The following is a 7,816-nucleotide window of genomic DNA, read 5'->3' as shown; positions in this document are numbered from 1 at the left end:
ATTTTTTGATGATATACTTATCTACAGCAAGTCTTGGAAGGATCATGTTGAACATGTCGACAGGGTGCTACAACTATTGGAAGAGAAACAATTATATGCCAAAAGATCCAAATGTTTCCTTGGAGTCCAGGAGGTGGAATATTTGGGTCATATTGTATCTCATGAAGGAGTTAAGGCAGACCCTACCAAAATTAAATCCATTAAGGAATGGAAAATCCCCACATCCATAAAGCATTTGCGCGGATTTCTTGGGTTGACAGGGTATTATCGCAAGTTTGTTAAGAATTATGGGAGAATAGCAGCACCTCTAACGACATTATTGAAGAAAGATGCATTTTCATGGACTCCGGAAGCAACAAAGGCCTTTGAACATCTTAAAGAGGCAATGTGCCAAGCACCGGTCTTAGCTACACCGGACTTCACAAAAACCTTTACTATGGAATGTGATGCTTCAGGAAATGGAATTGGTGCTGTTCTAATGCAAGATGAAAGACCCATTGCCTTTGAAAGTCGTCCAATCAAGGGAAAGTTTCTAAGAAAAGCTATTTATGAGAAGGAAATGTTGGCAATACTCCATGCACTTAAGAAATGGCGACCCTACCTAATGGGAAGACACTTCAAGGTAAAAACAGATCATGATAGCCTTAAATACTTTTTAGAACAAAGATTATCCTCTGAAGAGCAACAAAAGTGGGTCACAAAGATGTTGGGTTATGACTTTGAAATCATCTACAAAAAGGGGAAGCAAAATGTGGTGGCAGATGCACTCTCAAGAAGGATGAGGATGTGGAAGCATTGTTGTGCGCTATTTCTATCATCCAACCAGATTGGATAAATGAAGCAAGGGAGGAATGGAAGAATGACGAAGAAGTATGGGCACTTATTCGAAAACTACAACAAGATTCCAGTACGTCTGATACATTTAGCTGGAAAAATGATTCGTTATGGTACAAAGATCGCTTATACCTCTGTAAGAATTCCCAGCTAAAACAAAAGATTCTTATGGAATTGCACACTTCTCCCTTAGGAGGGCACTCAGGATTTTTAAAAACTTACCACAGGGTGAAGAAGGAATTTTTTTGGGATGGCCTTAAATCAGATATTCATAAGTTTGTGGCAGAATGTTTGGTTTTCCAGCAAAATAAAGTTGAAACAATTAAGACACCGGGTCTATTACAACCTTTACCCATTCCAAGCCAACTTTGGAAGGAGGTATCAATGGATTTTATCACAGGTTTACCCAAGTCTGAGGGAAAGAGTGTCATCATGGTGGTAGTTGACAGACTTACCAAGTATGCACACTTTTGTGCATTATCACATCCATTTAAAGCCAGTACAGTTTCTACTGCATTTATGGAAACAATTCAAAAGCTACATGGAAACCCAAAGATTATTGTAAGTGACAGAGATCCCATTTTCACTGGAAATTTTTGGACAGAATTATTTTCTTGTCTTGGTACTCAGTTAGCTCATAGCTCATCTTATCATCCTCAATCTGATGGGCAAACTGAGATAGTAAACAAATGTTTGGAAGGATACCTTCGTTGCTTTGTATCTGATAAACAGACACAATGGGTCAAATGGTTGCCTCTGGCTGAATGGTGGTATAACACTTCCTTTCATACAGCAACAAAAATGACCCCATTTATGGCACTTTATGGGTATCAACCACCATCCATCACATCATATTTAAGAGAAAATTCTAAGGTTCAAGCAGTGGAACATCACATCGAACATCAACAACAAGTCCTCCAACTCTTAAAGGATAACCTTGTGTTGGCACAGAATAGAATGAAACAACAGGCAGATCAGCATCGCAGTGAAAGAAGTTTTGATGTAGGTGATTGGGTATTCCTACGGCTACAACCATATAAGCAAATGTCCCTCAAGCAAGCTAAGAAGGATAATAAATTATCACCAAAGTATTATGGTCCGTACAAGGTGTTACAAAAGATTGGTACTATGGCATACAAATTGGAGCTTCCTGCAGCTTCTCGATTGCACCCAGTTTTCCATGTTTCATGCTTAAAGAAGGTTATAGGTGACAAGCTCCCGGTTCAAACAATATTGCCAGAACTTGACGAAGAAGGAAAAATTATATTGGAACCGGAAGCAGTTATAGAAACAAGAACTCGACAGCTACGAAATCGATCAATTTCAGAGTACCTTATCAAGTGGAAGAACTTATCCGCTGAAGATTCCACATGGGAGGACGAGAATTTTATGCAGAAGTATCCTGAACTACTCAAGCGTTGAGGACAACACTTTTTTGAAGGAGAGGGGCATGTTGGGTCCCTATAATACCTGCTGCAAGCATCTTGTCCAACTCCAAGCGAACATTTTCCTTATATTTGGGATTAAGGCGATATGGCCTTTGCTTAACAGGCTTTGTGTCCAGTTTCAAAGTTATTTTCATCGCTCCCAAATCACATATGATGCCTTCTAAGTCCGAAAAATTGGTAGGAAATAAGTCCTAATATTTGCAGAGCAACTCAGCAATTTTATCTACTGTAGCATCATCCCAGTAATCTCCAACCTTTGCAAATTTCGGCTCCGCCTCTGTGCCAATGTTCACTTGTCTAGTCTTAAATGGTGCAGTGATCTTTGGATTCTCTATCTGTGGTCCCTCAACTTCGCAGTGGCCTTCAGCCTCTGGGATGTTAATATTCCTTGGATCCTCATCATCTTCTTCTGCAGTCACGTTATAGCACTCCAACGCATGGCGCAGCTAGGTGCTCCAATCCGATTGAATCAATTCTAAAGGATCCTGCGGTATTTTGAAGATTGCTGCCTTAACCTCCTGCAATGCTTCGTTGATGATTTCGAGCCCATCCTCAAAGTTGAAGGTCATCAAAAATCCTTCTCTCAAGATATACCACTCTACGGTACCGTGTCAAAGCTCTATTTCTAGCTACCAATTCATACGAATGATGTCCAAAGTGTGACAGAAAATATGCACCCACTCTGGTTGCAACGTCATTCCATAAACCTTAGTCCATTTCGATAAATGATCGTAGAAATCATTTCTTCCATCATATTTTCCAGTTAGCCGAACTTTCGGGCGACCAAACCGCAATCTCATCATTCCTCTGTAATCATGCCATTCATCAAAACTGTCTTTATGTGTACCCCACCACCGTGCAGGCGTAGCACGCAGTGCTAAATCCAACTCTTGGAAGCGATGCTTCTCAAGCACTTCCCTTTCAAATGCATCCAGAAATTTATCTACATCAGTTAGACCATCATAATAAGGTAAACTTCTTACCTCAAATGATACACAACGCAGCGATTTAGTCATCATATTACAGAGCAGCGTAAATACTTCATGCAACCTGTTTTGTCAGTGCTCCAACTCTTCGTTTGAATCTGAGGTACAGGAGATTTCGCGATCCCATGCAATTCGTCCAGCAACTATCAGAGTAAACCAGTCTTGGTCCCGTGCTGTTATTTTATAGATCTGGTCCAAATCATCATCACTTTCCTCATAGTCGCGGACTGGTTCAATATAGCGCAGTCCTTCTGCAGGGTCCAATGGTACTACTATGCGGAGCAATTTCCTTTCAAATGACATCGTCCACTTCTTCAAATTGATTACCCCGTTCATGTCGATAGCCCAATCAATTCCCAAGAGCGCGGGGTATGGATTGTTGTCATCAACAATCTCTATCACTTCAAAATCGGCCAACGCGCTCGCACCTTCTATATCTATGGTCACTCCATGTAATCTCCCCATAGGGATAATCTTCTGTTGATTTTCCATTCTCAATTGAATCAAAGACCACTACAGCGCAGGTCTCCCCATTCTTTCCCATGTCTTCTTATGCAAAACATTCGCATCTTATGCAAAACATTCGCATCCGACCCCAGATCCAAAATAACTTGATCCATCATGTACTCTCTTATTTGTGCTGTAAGCCTCATCTCGCGCCCTGTTCTTGTCTTGTGTTTGCCTATCTTTCTGAGTGTGCAGTGCCCTTCAGGAGCACCTTCCTTACCGGCACACTTATTTATCAGTTCTTGTAGCCCTTTCACGACCTTACTGTCGCGCAGCAACTTCATACAAGTCTCCAAGAAAGTAGTAAGCATGGAGGGGTCAACTTCTTTAGATAGCTTGTCCTGACTTCATGAGGTAGAGGCCTCAGCGAATATTTTCTTTGCTTCCATGAAGGTTTCCTTCGCGCACTCCAGATCAAACCCAACCTCTTTTTCTGGAGACTTGCAAACCCACTCACTTTCTTTAGATTTCTTTCCTTTATCATCACTAGTCATCATTCTGCTTCGCAGCACAATATTCACATTGGGATCCTCTTCGCGAGGCTTGGCCCTCATCATCCATAGATTCTGGGTAGGCTGCTGAGGCTACGCCTTTTTCTCTTGCATATTAGCTATTAGTATAGGGCATTCTTCTATCGCGTGCTCAAATTGAGTGCAGTGTCGACATGATGGGCGTCTCTGACTTGTAAACTCTCGCGCGTAGTGTCCTAGCACTCCGCACTTGTAGCAAATAACTTATCCTCGACCTCTACCAAGTCCTCCTCCTCCTCGGCCTCGCCTGCGCCCCTGATATCCTTTGCGCGCTCCCCCAGCGCCTTCATCCGGAGGCTGAGTTTCTGTTTGCATTCGATATGCAAGCATTCTTTCTATCATCAATTCATAGCTACGACAGTTACGCTCATCGTAGTCCACTGATTTACAGAAATTGCATAATAACTATTGCGATGTCTTTACAAATTTTTGCAGCAAGTGACAATTGTTCGTTAAATGTTTTCCAGCTACCTGACAGATAGTGCACCACGGCACGAGCCCTGCACTTGGTCCCACAATAACCTCCTGTCTCAGGGGCATTGGCCCTCCGCCTGTAATATAATTTGCAAAAACAGGGCAATGGTCTTTATCATGCCCCTAGCTCTTACATTTTAGGCACCAAACTTCTTTGCGCACCTTCGGACGAGCAACTTTTTCCTTCTTCGGGCTCTGCAACTCCATGCAGAGGTTTTGCAACTCCGCATGAATCTGTTGGACTCCCAAAGCAACGTCCTGGATAGGTGTCTCATGTAATCTCATCGCGATCTCCAGTGCTTCCGCCTGAGTCCCTATCTTTTGTTCCGATAACGCAACCCTTAGGTGGGGCAGGAGCAAGGCTACAAACCATTTGCGACGCTGACTATCCGTGAGGTTCATGTTAGTTTCGTGGATCTAGTACTTCAGAGTTTGATAAACTCCGAGGGTGTTTCACCAAGCCTCATCATGATTTCCTTGAATCCAACGATCGATTGCAATTCAGACTTGGGCCTACCGAATTCCTTATTCAGAGCAGTCTGAGTGTCCACTAATAGTGCCAATGGGTTATCAGTGCAGTACTTAATGTACCATGTCAACACGGGATCTTGTAGAGCAGTAACCAACTGCACCTTCTTTATATGATCCTTTTCAATATTTTGTTTCATCCACACAACCTTCGCAAAGAACCAAAACTGGTTCGGGTCCTCACTTCCCAAGCCCTTGAAAACAAGAAAATTCATGGTACTCGACATATTGAATGGCGGTGGAGATGGTAGTGGTGTGGATGAAGGTGTATGTTGTGGAGGTGAAGGTGGAGGTGGTGTGGGCAGATGAGGTATTCACAGAAAACCCTGAATTTTAAACGGTATAGCGTTTCACAGTGAGAACTGTACCGCTCCCCGATCATCACTAGAAGGAGACTCTATTAATGGACTATATTCAGGACCCGCTCTTTCCTGATTTCTAAAGATTCGTCCACTTCGCGTAGAGCCAAACATCAAGGTAGTGGCATAAACCTCTTTTTGCACAAGAGAATTTTAATCCAAGTATTCAAAGATTTCAAATACTTACCTCGTGGGCCCTTAAAAAAACATCATTCTGCTTCACTGTAGCTGACTGAGGTATCGACCGCGAATTTTGTCACAAATCCTCCTATGACTCTATTAAGCCAGTGATCGACAACGCGTGCGATCTTATCTTCAGAAGCTTCCAACCTTCGCATTAGCTCTGGGGTCCACACTATTGGACATCAGGCCTCCACCTTCCTTGGTCATCTGCCAATTTAGCAATCCACTCGTACAGTTCGATCAAAAAGGTGCAGAAGAAGATTTCGTGTATCTCTGTGTACAGAAACCTATCCAACCACAGTTCTTTTTTCAGGCACGGATTTATGTTCTCTTGTGTCGCGAATTCGTGGATCTTTCTATCCAATCACTTCTAAATTTCTTTCTTTATCGGATTCCAGTGATGCGACATCACACATCTCTTTATGCAAATCTTGGTCCCGGCAATGGAACCATTTGTTGGATTAGGCGGTCTTGACCTAGGTTCAGAGTTAGTTGTGCCAAACAAATCCCTACACTATCAGCCCTTTCGGCATCAATCCGCGAAACGCGCACTGAAGTCTCACCCGAAGCAGTATGCGCAGATGCTGGAACCAAGTTTCCACACCCACAGATCAACGTGATGTCGTTTTATGCCCTAAATCTGCCTTCGTGCAGATTGATAAGCCTTTATGGCTTATCGATATAACTCCCTTTAATTAGCCTCTAGGCCTCCGCAAAGATCTACGATTGCCTTTCGTGGACCTTGCACAGAATAATTAGCAACTTACGCGCATCAAAGATTACTCTTAACCTACTAATCACTCAGATCGGCTTAAGTGTTTGATAACTTCAACATACAACAAGATAATCTTCGTGTAAACAGTTAACATCAATTGCATTCATATAACAGTATAAATCGTGTAAAGTCGCGCATCAATACAACATTATTTCATAAACCCATCATAACATAAAGTGCATTCATATAAACAGAAGTAAGAGATAAACACGGATATTTCTGCAACAATCTTCTTTATTAATATTCAGTTCAGCTTAGATACTCCAAACTTCCCTGCGCACTCAGTTGCAAGGGTCTGCGCACTCAGTTGCGGACTCTACTCTAGGCCTCTACGCACACAGCTACAGACCCTTTCTTCCTACTCTTCTCCGCTAACTCTCTAGACTTCTCCCTTAGAGAAACTTTATTACTTGCCTTAGAAATCGTAAAACACACATATTTATACAATCCCATGGTCCGTAGACCATGGGTAGATCCTCAAAAAGCCGACTCAACTTACATAAAGGAGGGTAAAACCCTTTATGATTCTTTAACTAACTATGCGCTCCACGACCACAATTTGAAGAGACTTTACATCTTTATACAACAAAACTCGGGATTTTTGCCCCAAAACTTGGGCTTTTGCCCCAAAATTCACCCTAGGGGACCCCATCCCAACAATTGTCCTAACCATAGCTTGGCTCAGCCGGTTGACTACATAGCACATATATGTTTGTGTGTTCACAAGATATATTCGTGAACCCACTAGCTACTGATAAATGGTAGCATCCACTTCTTCACCTGAAGTGGCATCCTCCTTCCTCCAGTTGGTCGTTAGAGATGTCTACATGGGTTTACAACTCTCCATCTAGAATCTCTATAGTATATCATTTGCATACTTGCCTTGAGACACAAATAGTTCCCCATCGCCTTGCCATACTTCCAACCCAAGGTGTTGAAAATGCAACAAGAAAATCCTAATTTAATTTTTGTCCTTGAATTAAATTAGGAATAAAATTGTAATTCCACATCACAAGACAGCTTGTACGAGTTAACTAAGTTAATTTGACTTAGTTGGCTCAGTTAATTCGAGTTGAGGGTCTAACTTGAGTCATGTCAAGTGTTTCCTATTTTATCGAAGCCCTGGTTGAGTTTATTTTGAGTTGTGATTAATTAATTCAGTTTAAAAGAGTTAAAGCCAGTGAAACTAGTC

Source organism: Pinus tabuliformis, chromosome 9, assembly GCF_031772625.1.
Source record: "Pinus tabuliformis cultivar Carrire ecotype Pingquan chromosome 9, CPIR1, whole genome shotgun sequence".
NCBI lineage: Eukaryota > Viridiplantae > Streptophyta > Pinopsida > Pinales > Pinaceae > Pinus > Pinus tabuliformis.
The sequence above is the reverse complement of the archived record's forward strand: the minus strand, read 5'-3'. Positions refer to the sequence as shown.